General features: G+C 43.3%; 1 long non-coding RNA gene across 1 annotated transcript in view; it reads right to left on the bottom strand.

The window, feature by feature from the left end:
* Positions 1-14,227, bottom strand: part of LOC309532553 — a 42,435-nt gene that overhangs the window by 1,952 nt on the left and 26,256 nt on the right. Inside the window, exon 2 of the long non-coding RNA XR_014219922.1 lies at positions 2,668-2,903. This is a non-coding gene — a long non-coding RNA (uncharacterized lncRNA). The remainder of the gene's footprint in view (positions 1-2,667; positions 2,904-14,227) is intronic.

Consider the following 14,227-nt stretch of genomic DNA (forward strand, 5'->3'; position numbering starts at 1 on the left):
GTGAGGTGAGTGAGGCTGACAGACTTCAGAGAAGTGTGACTAGCCCAAGGTCACCCAGCAGCTGCATGTGGAGGAGAGGAGACGCGAACCCGGTTCCCCAGATTACGAGTCTACCGCTCTTAACCACTACACCACACTGGCATAGTGCTGGTGAGACACTAGCAACCCACTTCTTAATCTACAGTGGTGCCTCACAAGACGAAATTAATCTGTTCTGCGAGTCTCTTCGTCTAGCGGTTTTTTCGTCTTGCGAAGCAACCCTATTAGCGGATTAGCGGATTAGCGCTATTAGCGGTTTAGCGGCTATTAAAGGTTTAGCGGCTATTAAAGGCTTAGCGGCTTAGCGGCTTAGAAAAAGGGGGGAGCGGGGGAAAATCGGAACACTTGCAAGACGTTTTCGTCTTGCAAAGCAAGCCCATAGGGGAAATCGTCTTGCGAAGCAGCTCAAAAACAGAAAACCCTTTCGTCTAACGGGTTTTCCGTCTTGCGGGGCACCACTGTATATATCGAAATTAGCATATGTAAATGTATATCATGGGTCTATCTTCCATGTCCTTTAAGTACTAGCAGCACCCTGGAATAATGATGGCTGGATATCTATCTTGAACAGGCATGTGACTTTAATTGGAAATAGTATTAACTTAGGAGTGATCTACTTAATTGCCAGCTGGAAATCCTGTATATGTGATGGCACATTGACCTCCACAGGCTTTCCCCCTCACAATGCTTATAACATGGGATGTAAAATACTGTATATGTATACATGTTGGGATACTGCCAGGGAGACAAAGTCCATCATGGCCCCACGTCGATTCCTTTTTTTTTTTTTATAAAATTTTTATTGGTTTTACAAAAGTTTTTATAACAAACAAACATAAAAACAGAACAGACAAACAAACAAATATAATTTCATAAGGTCCTTTCATAAACTTCTTTCCTCGGACTTCCCCATACCTCCCCTTTCTGCATCCTCATGTCCAAATTTTTATAGCAACTTGTAAATGTTTTTTCCCGTCCTAATTCATCATAGTCCTTTCTTAGTCTAATCTTATATTACTGCAACCCTTTCTCTCTGTAAAATCTCGACATTCTAAGCTTCATCAAGTTTATAATAGTCCTTAAGATAAATCTTAAATTTCTTCCAGTCTTCTTCTGCGGTCTCCTTTCCCTGGTCACGAATTCTGCTCGTCATTTCCGCCAGTGTCATATAGTCAATCACTTTCATCTGCCATTCTTCCAAGGTGGGTAAGTCTTGTGTCTTCCAATACTTTGCGATCAGTATTCTTGCTGCTGTTGTTGCATACATGAAAAAAGTTCTATCCTTTTTTGGCACCAATTGGCCGACAATGCCCAAGAGAAAGGCCTCTGGTTTCTTAAGGAAGGTATATTTAAATACCTTTTTCATTTCATTATATATCATTTCCCAGAAAGCCTTAATCTTCGGGCATGCCCACCAAAGATGATAAAAAGTACCTTCAGTTTCCTTACATTTCCAACATTTGTTATCAGGCAAATGGTAAATTTTTGCTAGCTTAACTGGGGTCATGTACCACCTATAGATCATTTTCATCACATTTTCCTTTAAAGCATTACATGCCGTAAATTTAATACCGGTGTTCCACAACCTTTCCCAGTCAGCAGACATAATATTGCATATGTTGATGAAATTAACGTGGAAAAATGCTTTGTTTTAGGAGAAATCGCTTTGCAAAAATGTGTATATTAGGCAAATATGCATGCAAACACATACATTCTGAGGATTTTTTAAAAAGTTTACAAATTGATGTGGAAATGTAGAGAACTGAAAAAGGAGAAGTCATCATATTCACCCATCCCTCTACTGGATTCACATGATCTTTCTCACCATGTCCTGCCCCTCTGCTTCATACGTTGGGCTATATGTTCCATGGGGGATAGATAAGCAGGCCTGCCATTCAACCACAGCCTCAAGTCTTCCAGCAGCAATGCTGTGAACTGCTGCTTGTAACAAATTGAAATAATGCATGATATTTAGACTTTTCTGACACTTTTTCTTTGCTTCAGGGTTGTGTGTGTGTGTGAATTTTTATCTTCTCCCATAAAAGCATATGAGGGAATGCAAATCTAGCACGAATGTTTCTATATAGAAACTGCAGAACCTGAACATCTGGGTGAAAGAGTCAGTGCTAAAAGTGTAGCTATTTTAGGGGTTGTGCGAGTGACATTTTCATGTGCATGGGAAATTAAGAAGAATGTTTGCATGCCAAATGATAGCTAATTTAGGGCTACAAGACTGTCAGTCCCCTAAACTTTTCTATACTTGCTCAAAGTGGCAAGCACCACCATTAAGGTCATAACAATTCCCCCATAAATATGTCAGGGTAGATGCTTTTTAATGTGGGAATGGTCCATTGGAAGTGAAGGACTCCAAGAACAAATGCTGGTGGGATAATTAATAGGGACCTCTCCTCTAGGCTATTGTAATCTGAATCTTATTCAACCCATTAGCCTAATCTAAAAAGGCTCTTCAAGTGTCCTAACAGATATGCTGTTTGAACACCTAAAAGATAACTTGGAATGGTTTGTTCTGCCAGAAGCTACTCGGGGTTCTTGCCTTCCCCATCCTTGTTACGCTACCCATCCCATCTTAAACCATTTCTGAAACTGAAGGAAGAGTTGGCCACTTACCAACTTTTACCTCTTGCACCGTTCATCAGACTTCCTATCCAACTGGTAGACCAGTCTTGGAAACTCAGCACTGGTTTGTCCTTTTCTTCCTTTTAATATTTCATAATGGTTGCTGTCTCCACGCCTTCCTTAAGAATAGAACATGCTCAGATTTATGCTCTGCCCACCTTCTAGCTTGAATTTCCATTGCTCACAGTTTCTTCTTTTTTTAATCTCTTTTTCAGTACTCTTTTCACCTGTGAAGAAGCCATGAATCATGACAGTTGATCACTACACGTTGATCTATACACACAGCCAACTTTGCCAGAGATAATATGGAAGGAAAGATTTATATCAAGTTGAAGAACTATTGTATCTAAAAGGAAGCTGACACACTAAAACCTTCTCATTAAAAAACGGTTGAGACTGGGAGGGAAATGCTCTGCCTGACTCTGGATTAATGGGCCCACTATGCAATAGGAAGTTTAAGGTTGCATCCCCCCCCCTTTTTTTGAAGAGTCTCTGGGTTCCTTGGAGCAGAAAGTCTAGCTGAAAATAGAACTGCAGCAATCTATGATAGGCAAGAACCTACATTCATGCGACATCTATATCTAGCAGTGGGCACAGATGATGGAGTTTCTCCTAGCAGAACACCAGTAAGGAATTAATGCAGACCTATTTAGGACAGACAGAGGTCCTAATTTGTCCCTGAGGCCATTTCCCCCAAACCATGGCTACCCAAACTGGACTAGTGTTGTGTAGTGGATAGAGTGTCAGACTAAGATCTGGAAGACCAGGGTATAAATCCCTACTTGGTCATGAAGCTTGCTGGGCAACCTTGGGCCAGGTTAGACCGAGTCAAAGGTCTAACTTCATATAAGGCAATTTCTGTGGCCTGCCCAGGCATACAAAGTTCAGTTATTGCAAAAGTTTTTCGTTGTTAATTTTATGCATTTTTAAAAATCGCCATGGTATTTAACAGTAATATCTTATGTCCTTTAGAGGAGAAATCGTGAATTGCAGAATTTTAAATACTCGTCATCATCCTTGGCTTCACTCCATTTTCTTTACAACATTACATTTTCTTATAGTTGTGAGGATGGGGGGTGGGGAGAGGCCCCACAACTGGAGGAGCCTAGGGCCTCTCTTCATCTAAATCCGGCCCTGGCCCTGGGATTTTAGGGAGAAGGGCAGGCAATAAATAATCATACTGGATTCAGGAGCTAACTTGACATGATGGCAACAACACAGTGCATTAGAAGCATACACACAGTTGCATACCATCCCAACATTTCTCTGATGAAAATTGGAGTGTCTTAAGGAAGAGTGGGACATTCCGGGGTCAAACCAGGAACTGGGATGGCTTCTATAAATCCAGAACTGTCCCTGGGAAATAGGGACACTTGGAGGGTAAGCAGTTGCAGAGCAGAAGAATGAAAGCAAAAAAACAGAATGCTTCGCCCCCTCCTCCCAGTTGTGTTTCTCCCAGTCTGGCACTGGTCCCAGAAAAAAAGCCCAGCTGATGGTTAGTGTTAAGAAAAAAGATCTGTGTGGCACATCCTGTGCTCTGAGGCACAGGTCATGTCACTGCCACATGTAGTTAGTACCTCAAATCAGCTCCAAATAGCAGCTTCCACTGAGACCTTTGGGCCTACACTGACAGGCAGCGAATCTCCGGGGTTTCACTCAGCAGTCTTTCCCAGCCTTACCTAGAGGTGGTAGGAATTGAACCTGGAACCTTCTCCATGCAAATAATGTACTCTACCACTGAGCTGTTATTGGTGGTTTTAAAATAGAGGTTGGATGGCCATCTGTCAGGGATTCTTCATCTGTGATTCTTGCATTGCAAGGAGTTGGACTACAGGACGCTTTGGGTTCCTTCCAACCCTACAATCCTGTGACTTTATACCCTTTCCCCAAATGTTCATGAAGCAAAGGCTATTGCAGAATTGACTCTTGATAAAATCTTACAAAGTGTGATTAGAAAAACTACCATTTAAGAATCAGCAATGCATAGGCTCTACCTCTCTGGGAAAAGATGTTATTGTACAAACTAGTCGTATGAATTGTTCCAGCAGTCTTCCCATGATGGGGAAGGAGGAGGGGGAAAAGAGACGTTCCTCAGTAGCAGCAAAGGCTTTGATCTTCAAAGGGCATTTTCCAACTGGCCTAATAAAACCATACTTCTCTAACTTGGTAGATACAGTACAAAGAGCAGTTCTTGAGGAGTTTAAAGTTAATAGAATCCCACTCACCACCACCACCCACTACTTGTCTTCAGAAGCAGCTTAATCCCTGCATGTCTGTCACGTTGCTGTAAATTTTCACATTCCACAGATGATAAAGTGAGCAGAAAGAGAATATTTTGTTTCTCATGATTTCATGGCTGAACGGATATTTGATTCACGATCGCTGGGTTTAACATTCAGTCTGCTAGTTTGGAGATCTGCAATGAACGGCTTCTGGGCCAAATTGAGACACACACACAGACACTTGATCTCTCAGTTGCAACCCAAGAGAAATACAATTGTACCTTGGATCTCAAATGGCTTAGCAGCTGAACAAATCGCCGCAAACCCAGAAGTAGGTGTTCCAGTTTGCAAACATTTTTTGGAAGCTGAACTTCTGACGCGACTTCCATGACTTCCGATTGAGCGCAGAAAGCTTCAGCAGGAAATCAGAAGTCGTGCCTTGGTTTTCAAATAGTTCTGGGAGTTGAACAGACTCCCAGAGTCGATTACGTTCGAGAAACAAGGTACCACTGTATGAAATGTCAAAGAGAATTGCATCCGTGGCAGGAAAGTTGGGTAGGTGATCGCTTGAACCCTGCCACCATCAACAAAATCTTAATTGTTGACTAGGGAACCAGGACAAACTTCATTTGAGAACCAGCTGTCGAGTATTCTGCAACGTTCTTCAAACATCGCATTTTTCCTACATAGGCTGCATATGCACCATAAGCACATTCCCCCATCCCAAAAAAAAGAATCTTAGAAACTATAGTTTGTTAAGGGTGTTGAGAACTGCAACTTTGTGAGGAGTAAATTACAGTTCCCGGGTTTCTTTGCGGGAAGTGGTTCAAATGTGCGTTGTGTATACGTAGAGTACAGAGGTGACCAGCCATGTGTACAGATGCATGTGGTGCATGAAAATTGCCTGGGTATCTATTTTATCCTGATTTATGCGTGCTTGGGAGGCATTGTTGCACTTTTGCAAACTTCAGTGGCTGTGCTTGGTGGCAAACAGGGCCTCTGCTGTTAGCTCAGGTGCTTTGCTTTCAAGCCTTTATGTTCTTTCAGGAAATTAGAAGTTTCATGTCGTTTGACTTCCTCCTACAGTGCCGCGAATAATATTCATCAAGCATCACTATTTTACCGTCTGCTCTCCGTCACTGACAATAACTCACAGTGAATGGATTTGGTTTACAATGGCCATTAAAGGATTGTTATGAATTTTGATTAGGGTAAGGGCTACTTTAAGCGATAAAGACTTTCCCGCAGGCATTATGTGAATGATGTTCGCTGTTCCCTTCCTGATGTAGCAAGCCTACAGCTGTTTTGTACTGATATCACTAATCTGGCTCTTCATTTTAGCAGTGGCAGGAGGGGGGAGGTGGGCAGAACAAATATCTGAGAAGCAAAGCAACTTGGTTCAACTGGCATATTTCTTTTCAAAACACACCAAACACAAATGTCACCCTTGCCCATTTCATGAAGTGGGGCATGAAGGGTCATTTTTCCTAAGGAAAGGAACCATATATCCTTTAAAAATATGCTTCCGTTCTTATAACAAAGAATACTGTTGAAACTTTAATGGTGCTGTTAGGTAATTATGGATCCTGGGCCCAGGCACCAATCCTAACCCCACTTTCCTGGGAGTAAGTTTCATTAAATTCAATTGGACATAATTCTATGTAGACATGGTTAGGATTGCAGCCTTTAAGGTACTACCAGGGGACACTTTATATCAGAGATGGGCAGAAGAGAGATCATGATCTACTGTTAAGTGGTTTGCAGTTAGAGATTAGAGAATCCCTATTAGAGTTTCTCATTTTCCAATCTACAGCCAGTCAGAAGCCGCGCCTTGGTTTTCGAACAGTTCCGAGAGTCAAACAGACTCCCAGAACGCATTCTTTTCAAGAACCAAGGTACAATTGTACAGCTCTTCATATTTCCACATCAGTTTGTGATTTTTCAAAAAAATCCTCAAGAAGATTCATCAGCAAGTTCCTCTTGTTGTTGTTTAGTCATTTAGTCGTGTCCGACAATTCGTGACCCCATGGACCAGAGCACGCCAGGCACTCCTGTCTTCCACTGCCTCCTGCAGTTTGGTCAGACTCATGTTCGTAGCTTCGAGAACACTGTCCAACCATCTCGTCCTCTGTCGTCCCCTTCTCCTTGTGCCCTCCATCTTTCCCAACATCAGGGTCTTTTCCAGGGAGTCTTCTCTTCTCATGAGGTGGCCAAAGTACTGGAGCCTCAGCTCCAGGATCTGTCCTTCCAGTGAGCACCCAGGGCTGATTTCCTTAAGAATGGATAGGTTTGATCTTCTTGCAGCCCATGGGACTCTCAAGAGTCTCCTCCAGCACCATAATTCAAAAGCATCCATTCTTCGGCGATTAGTCTTCTTTATGGTCCAGCTATCACTTCCATACATCACTACTGGGAAAACCATGGCTTTAACTATATGGACCTTTGTTGGCGAGGTGATGAGCTATGCCGTGCAGGGCCACCCAAGATGGACAGGTCATAGTGGAGAGTGTTGACCAAACGTGATCCACCTGGAGCAGGAACCAGAAAGCCACTCCAGTGTCCCTGCCAAGAAAACTCCCTGGACAAAGACAACAGGCATATAAAAGTTCCTCTTAACAGAGTGCAAATTTGTTCTAAAATACACATATTTGTATGCAATTATCCCTTTTAAATATGGGAGACTCACCTCTTTCCCCTGACTTTTGTCACTTGAGGTACATTGTTGGGACCCATCTTATTTTTATGTTTTTAACTGTTTTTAATATTGTATTTAAATGTTGCAACCCACCCTGGGACCTTAGGGTGAAGGGTGGGTAATAAATTAATTGTAATTATAATTGTTTTCAAAGCAGTTTTCCTTAATATAATGCATTTTTGCATGTACTTTTTGATAACACATACCTTTTCGTACACATGATTTGGTGGGAGAACTGTTGACTTTGGCTGGCATGGGTATCCGGCTCTGAGCCTGCCTCGCAGAATTGCCAATGGTGGGCAGGGTTGAGGGGTAGGGACCACTCAGGGGGCAGGCCTGACAGAGCAGATAGGCTTCCCTTAGGTCTGCTCCCAGGGCATTTCGAAGGATGGCTTTCACAAAGTGAGAATTAGGTATGTTCACCTTTCGATGTGAGCTGAATCCAATTTCTCCACATCCCTGTTTTCAGCACATCCCAAGAATTTCTGACTACCCTTTGCTATACAAGAGCAACAACAAAATGTATTTTCCGTCCCGTCCTGCCCCCACCTCAAAATTAGACTGTAGGAATTAAGAAAAGCCTCCAGGTATCAGAAATGGATTTTGATCTGGAAGGACTGCGAGCTCAGCTCAGTTTTGCTGTTCAAAACTCAGCCTCTGCTCTCTGCTGGTATTCTGTGCTCTGTGCTCAGCTGCTGCTCACAGGCAGCATATTCCTTAATTATAAATTTATGTCTTATACACCTGGCTCCAGGTGGCGGATCTTGGGCTGGTCCTGTCTGCAGCCTACATGCTGAAAACTGTTCCCTCCACCCAGCCTTCCCAAAAGTTTGCGAAACAGGTTGTTGGGGTTGGAGATGTACAGGGGAAGACAGCGTCATGACTGGCTTTTGATGAAGCAGACAATGTCTCTGGGCTAACACCTGGCAATCCTAGAAAATGCTCAGTGCTGACTATCTTCTGTTTAACAGATGAATGGATGGATGGATGTAACTCATTTCCTCTCCAGTAACACAGTAGAAGAATAGAAGAATAATGCCTTCTGACCCTACATGAAAAGTAACACTTTCAACTCAAGCAGTGATTGTGCAAATGCTTCAACGACGACTGAAGCTATGATGACCTCTTATTTTATTTTATTTTTAAAAGCAGAAGTAAAATTGATTCTATCCCATGTTAAATTTATACTGATATAAGCAAAGTCCACATCTTGTCACATTGAACACTTGACGGAAGGGCGACTTCTAACTGCAGCAAATCTGTTTCCTTAGCTTTTGAGAATTGCACATGGAATTAAAGGTTCAGAGGAACTTGCCAGATAAGAACCTGCCTGAAGGTTTAGTAGCAAAACTGAGAAGGTGCGCTGGATTCTGTACACTGTGTGAGGCTGCCACTTAAAATATTAGCTCTCAACATTCCTTAAAACCATCTTGCTCCTCTGTAAAATGAATTGTTGTCCAGGCAAACTGCAGTATGAAAAAAGCAGCTTCAGCAGGCAAAGGGTATCCTGATTTTCAACCCACCCCGCCCCGCTGAAAATGAGATTCGACGTTTCAAGATGGAGCAAAACATAAGGGAGAAAGTGGATGCAAGACCACGCTTGATCTCTTTCTGCCTTGCGAAATGTAAGGGAGAAAGAGGTCAAATACAGTCTTCAGGTTGCTTTGGGCAAGCTTACATGCTGTCATGTTCCACATGTTTCCACTCTGTTGCGCAAACGAATAAGGATGCATGCTGTATATTTAAAGAACACAAGCTTAGAAAGAAATGAGAGGTTGAGCAGAGGGGGAAAGGTGGCACACAAGCCGTAACTCGCAAAGAGTTTACGTCAGGGACTTTACTCTGGGGATGTCAGAGAAGTCCAGTGAAAACAGAAATGGGAGCAGAAATTGCTGGTGTTCACTTATTCATCCAGGACAGAAATTAATCCAGACTATATCATCAATATTTACTTTCAGTCCACAAACGCATACAGTTTTCTTTGCTTTGAAATGAATGGGGTGGAATCATTGCTGGGCCGGGAGTTTTTGGTGCCTGAGGCGAAAGATATTGTGCCGCCTCTTGGTGCTGCAGCCACTGCCATGCAGGAACACCAGCACTACAGTGGTTGGCCCAGAGTGTCACCAGTGGCAGGATGTCTGCATCACAATAAAGTGGGTTATGGGGAGAGGGGACAGGGTGGCTGCTGTATGCAATGTCTCCAAGCTGCTGCAGCAGCACAGCCTCAAAGAGCAAAGTCTCTTCCTTCTTTGCCTTTTCATTCAACGCCTTTGCTTACTCTTCCACCAGCATCACCCTGGTGGTTAATGCATTCCTTGGAGGCCAAATCTGCCGCCCCTGTGGATCCTGCCCCCTGAGGTGGCCACTTCACCTTGCCCCATGGGTGGGCCGACCCTGGGTGGAATAACGTAATGTTGATGTAACTTACACAAAGTATGCAATTAGCTACGTAAGTTGCATGATTCCATCACGGCAGATGGCAGGATAAGTAAGGCAGGTTTTGGTGGAAGGCAAACTGCTGTGGAAAGGAAACAGCGTTGCATGCAACAAATACAGAGTGGAAGGGGAAAGGGTTTCTTCTTACATCTTGCTTCACTCCCATCTCGTTAGCCTTCCACCTTTATTTTCTATGAAAGCTTCCACTCCACTTCAGATTAATCATTTATCCAGTCGCATTGTGTCATTTTGTCCTCGGCACGATTTTAAATTGTATCCTTCAGGGGACCACTTCAATTGCTTAGCCATAATTAGGTTATATTGGAGACCAGAAATCATGCTGAGAAGACCTCAGCCAGCTATTAAAACTTCCCTCCGGCATGCAAAGAATTCCCCTCTGCACAGTTGCTTTGTGACTCTTGAGTTGCAAAGTCCCTAATTTTTGTTTGTTTTCTTTAAAGGGAAGCATATCATTATCGAAAAACTCCTGAAAGCTCAAAAAGAAAACTACTGGTAATTTCTGATCTGTTTCGTTTCAGTTGTGTTTTTGGAAAATTATGATTTGTTATTACTTCACTATCTGAAAATAAGAGTAAACCAAAAAAAATTTCCCCGAACATATTGGAATGTTTTATTTGTTCATTTTCACAAGGCCTGTGTAAATCACATAGTGGGTGATGCCACAATCACATAAGAATGGGACCATGCATTTAGCTCCATCTACTGACAATGCTTCCAGCAACAACTGAATATTGTGTGCAGTTGTCTGCAAAATTATTCCAGCACATAAGGTCCTGCTTGCTCCATGTTTAAGGGCTCAATGTGAAGGGATTAGCAGGCTTCCCAGTCCCATTGAGCCCTTACGCGTGAGCTGGAGGTCACACTTTAGAGTTGTTTTAACTAGATAACTGCGTTCAACACATGGTGCTAAAAGAAGCAAATGCAATGTCAGAGCAGGGCTAAAAGTGCAGTCTTGCTCCAGTGGGAACACACCATTGCTCTACACGTGAGTAATATGCATAAGGCTACTATGTCTAGGGGACGTGGGTGGCGCTGTGGGTTAAACCACAGAGCCTAGGACTTGCCGATCAGAAGGTTGGCGGTTCAAATCCCCGCGGCGGGGTGAGCTCCGGTTGCTCAGTCCCAGCTCCTGCCAGCCTAGCAGTTGAAAAGCATGTCAAAGTGCAAGTAGATAAATAGACACTGCTCCAGCGGGAAGGTAAACTGCATTTCTGTGTGCTGCTCTGGTTTGCCAGAAGCGGCTTAGTCATGCTGGCCACATGACCCGGAATGTGTACGCCGGCTCCCTCGGCCAATAAAGCGAGATGAGCACCGCAACCCCAGAGTCGGCCACGACTGGACCTAATGGTCAGGGGTCCCTTTACCTTTACCTTACTATGTCTAGACCCAGCTTTTTCATGTTTATTCAAAAGCAGGGCCTAATCTGTTCATTTGGGATTTTGCACAGGTTAAACATACCCATGATTGCAGCCTAACAAGTGTGATCTTGTGCTTGTTTACTTAAGAATTAATTCCCAGTGATGGAGCTTGGTCCAAAAATAAGTGTGCCCAGAATTACAGAAGCAATATTGTAGCAGGTATAGTTTAGGCTTTTGAGGGCAGCAGTCTCAATAGCTCTTCTGCTTACCCACATAACACACAAGACTTCCTGGCTGGCTCTTTGATTGCTATGCAGGAAACTCATAAGCTTGCAGTCAACTTCATGATAGGGGCACTATAACCAATTGTGCTGGTGACAAAGCCCAGCTGTACTCCACATGAGTGGGAAAGATTATGATTGCTTGATGGATGCTTATGGACATAATATGCTGCTTCCTGTCTACACCTGTGCCTGTTGCTAGCTCTATAGCCACTGCAATCACAGGACGGAAATCATATGGGAAGGATTTAAACATAGCATGTTCCAGTGAAGGCTGCATATTTCCTAACAAATGCAAAGACTGAGATTGGAAAAGGGTCTTACTCCTGACAGGATGTATTTAGGTGGCTGGAATACGAGATAGATAGATAGATAGATAGATAGATAGATAGATGATATAGATAGATATACAACTGATGGTCCCTATCATATCAGCTATGGTGTAGTCAGATATACACTACGAGACATAGGAAATAATAGCATCCTTGACACAAGGATAGAAATTGGTGGCATGGGTATTGATCCTGCTACACGTCACTCTGCTGAGTGATAGCAAGATTCTAGGAAGTTCCAGGTGCAAGCCCAGGGTTGTGTTTCTGCTGAGGAATCAAGGCTGCAGTGTCTTTATGAACTATGGTTTATCTGCACATATTTACACCTGAGCCTTGATGGAGGGAGTGCAGAATATTGCACCCCAAGAGTGTCTCTTGTTGCTTCTCCCATAGCTCCAGCAAGCCTGGATCCAGAACGGAAGGCGGGCATGCTGCCCAGATGCTGGGTGCAGCTTCTCCCTGCCAACCTGCACAGAGTTCTTCCCAGAACCCCTTGCCAACCACAACTTCCCCCTTCCGTTTACATCATCGCCCACTGTCACCCTGGCAACCTCTGTTTCAAAAACCGCCTGCAAAATGACACTTTTCCCCCCTGTGGTGACATCATGCCCCCTGTAACTCTGGCAACCTCCACCTCCCAATGCTCTGTGGCTTGTGGACAGATGGTATTTGCATTGTCAATCACTCTTTATGGCCCAGTGCTTTGCTCTTTGTTTCTTAATGGCACCTCTATCTCCTGAACAGGAAAACCAGTATATAGCCTGTGTTTCTACACTGCACCTGGCATCTTCCCTTAATACTAGCTAAATTATAACATTTACTAAATTTAAGAATTTAGGGGACCTGCTCCCTCAAAATAATACTTGTGGCATGGTGGCATCGTAGGTGACATGATATTTACAGTATCAGTATGTTAAGGCTGCTGAGAATTGTAGCTCTGTGAGGGTCAGTTGTGGTTCTCAGAATTCTTTGGAAGAGGGAGCCTTGTGCTTCCTTTTCATGCCTTGGATGCAAACAGACTATAATCAGTAATAAGGCAGCCTCTGCTCTTGGGCTTCTCCTTGCTGAGGACAGCCATAAAGGGACAGCCCTCTGGCTTGGAGTGCTCTTGCTCTCCAGGAGCTCTTGCTGGGCACATTGCCTGCAAGGTGGTGAGCTGGACTGGTGTAGTGGTGGACTTCTGCAGTGCCCTGTGCAATGCCAAAATTTGGCACCCCCCTCTTCTCTAGCTCCACTCTAAATCATAGCTGTGGTGTCCCCAGCAGCGCCCCCAAGACTCCAAGCCCAGTTTGACTGAACCAGTCATGCTCCTCTAAATCTGCCTCTGGTTGGTGAAGTCCAAGCCCCTTGGGGAAGAGAAGGGCAACCCTGCAGTGGAGTGAGGCTCATAGAGCAAGGTTCAGGTGCCTCAGGATTACTCTTTGGGTTCAGGCTCAGTGGTGGGGGCTTGGTGGGGTTCCCACGATCTCCTTATGAGCAACAATGCTACCTCACACTTTGCATCTGGGTTGTTACTGAACGTAAAAGCCATAACCATTAATTTATTGTCCTGTCCGTTAATAAGTTTTGAATTAGACAGTGATCAAAGCAATTGTTGAAAACCCATCCCACCTCCAAAAAAACCCAAAACCCCAGTCTAAAAGCTCCCATTGACCTCTGTGGGAACCCATCTCAATTCAAAGATATTAAAAATTAATCTAATCAAACATTTCCTATCAAGTACTTATGATAAGATAATTACTCTTTGATTTTCCAGGCAGTATAATGCTGGCATTTTTCTGAAAGTTTGTATTTAATAATCCAAATCTTTCTAAATTAGTAATTAGGAAGGGGGGGAGTAATTTCTGGCAATTCTTTTCTCTCAGCTGAGTTGCTTCCCAAATTGCCTTGTACTGCAAGAAGAACAAATATTAAAACACTTTCGGTTCTTGCAAGCGGGAACGGGTGCCATGATTTTTAAATCCAATCTAGGCCTGCTCATTGAGCGCTTAACAAATTGAAAATGTTGTTTGTTCTTTTATTAAAAATCTTACATATATATATTTGATAATCAATTCCCAAAGAAAGAGTGCTGTAGATGTTTCGATTCGTGCCTGAACACTGCCCTCTGCTGTTAAAGAACAGAAAACTACCATAGGAAATATAAGTAAGATGCTTTATTTATTCATGCATTTAGAACAGAGGCCTAAAACAGACTCTGAGCTTC

Source organism: Podarcis vaucheri (assembly GCF_965113315.1).
Source record: "Podarcis vaucheri genome assembly, chromosome: 5".
Classification (NCBI taxonomy): Eukaryota; Metazoa; Chordata; class Lepidosauria; order Squamata; family Lacertidae; genus Podarcis; species Podarcis vaucheri.